Source organism: Centruroides sculpturatus, unplaced genomic scaffold, assembly GCF_000671375.1.
Source record: "Centruroides sculpturatus isolate CEXI.00-Female unplaced genomic scaffold, Cexi_2.0 scaffold1601, whole genome shotgun sequence".
Classification (NCBI taxonomy): domain Eukaryota; kingdom Metazoa; phylum Arthropoda; class Arachnida; order Scorpiones; family Buthidae; genus Centruroides; species Centruroides sculpturatus.
Window position 1 is genome coordinate 7,856 of NW_019385956.1, and position 2,080 is coordinate 9,935.

Sequence of the window (2,080 nt, forward strand, 5' to 3'; positions counted from 1 at the left end):
TTTAACGGATCACCCTAGTTAATCTGCAGATTAACTAGGTAATGTGCAAAAGGAAAATTCTTTTCCTTTTATGATTGACTTCTAAAATTGTGAAGGGTTGGTAAGGGGCCTTACAGAGTTCAGCTTAGGGCTTCGAAATGCTTAAATCCGACCCTGTGTCCTACACAAAATTACTGGCATTTTAAACTTTAACAAAATATGTTTTAAAATTGAAAGCATAACTTGTTCGTGTAAAGCTGGGCAATCGGAAAACTGCCAATTCTTAACAGTCTAATCCACTCTTTCAGAATTCGGAGCTCATAAATATAACCTATCAATTTCCGAATAATCATCTGTTTTTCCCGTTTTTCGTGTGGGAACAGACGAAAACTTATATTAGGCTCTCGTAAGGCTTTAAAATTGCAATTTGGAACCAACAGTAAGCGTTGCTTTTTCTATCGCTTTTCATCTTTACTGCTGATAATAGACAAGAATGAATCAAACGACCCAGATAGAATAGTTTTGTTTTTAAACACCAGAGGGCGAGCATCCGGTGAAAAATGCGAATTGACTGATTGCCCCTGGAAGTCGGCTTGTTACAAAAACCAGCTTCCCTATCATCAAATGTCACGGCACGCCCCTGAAATACACACAGCCTTCTCAGAACGCGACTTTACATTGATGATAAAATGCGACAAAGCTATTTTTTTTGTGTGTGTGTGTGTGGTTTAAGGCCCTTTACCGCTCAAGATGAGCACAAAAAGGCCCCAACGCGACAAAGCTATTCACAAGTCATACTTGACCTCCAGATTTTTCACTTTTTTGTTACCTGTCGGTTGCATTTTTTCGTTCGAACGACTAATCAATGATTTATTTCATCAGTTAAAAAAAAAAAAAAACACAGTAAAATTTCTATCTTAAAGTAAATTTTAATAGTGCAAATAATGATGATTATTATTATGTATAATATAATATTACGGTATATAATACAAATATATTATACATATAAACAAATTATAATGTGTAATAAATTGACATAAGAGCAATAATAGCACAATTTAATAATTGGCTATTATGTCAATTTTGTTCGTTCTCATTTATATATCCATAAAACTGGTTTTGGGTCTAAATAAAAGTTTTTGCATTCTTATAATAAAATTCATATAGAAAATTATGAAATCGAACTCTAAGTTTATATATCTTTCGATAAAAATAACAATCGATCTCGCCAAGCTCTTGCAAGGTATATATAGACCTTGAGCTCTTGTAGTGATTGCAGTGCCCCTTTTTAAAAGAGTTTTTTTTTTAATTTCATCGACGAGTTACGTAACTTTCCAGGCAAAAAAGTTGAAATTGTGTGTGGCGTCATCTGTTATAAAGTTTTTGATATTATTAATCGTTATATTGATAAAATGGCAAAACGCTTAATTTTGAAGATAAAGATGATTTTTATTATAAAAAATTGTAAATGCTAATAAAGAGTCTTTATTAAGTCGACATGTTACCGTTAAAGCTCGAAATCCGTTAATGTGCACATTACCTAGTTAATCTGCAGATTAACTAGGGTGATCCGTTAAAGCTGCGAAAATTATTCCATTTCTCAAATTACCTAGGTAATATTCAGATAATCTAGGTAATCTGCAAATTACCTACTAGGCACTCGGTAAAGTGAAAATAAGATCTTTGCTGGAACAACAGCAACGTTTCTGTACGCTTAAATTAACATAATGTTTACAATTTTTGTAAAAACTCAGGATTATTTCTTCAGAATTCGAAGTTTGGACTATTTACAAAAAGTCAAAATAACTTTTGAGTCCATCTTTATCCTTTTAACACTACCACAGAAGTAACAGTCTTAAAAATTTTAAGGAGGATCTTAAAAAGGATAAAGATGGACTCAAAAGTTATTTTGACTTTTTGTAAATAGTCCAAACTTCGAATTCTGAAGAAATAATCCTGAGTTTTTACAAAAATTGTAAACATTATGTTAATTTAAGCGTACAGAAACGTTGCTGTTGTTCCAGCAAAGATCTTATTTTCACTTTACCGAGTGCCTAGTAGGTAATTTGCAGATTACCTAGATAATCTGAACATTACCTAG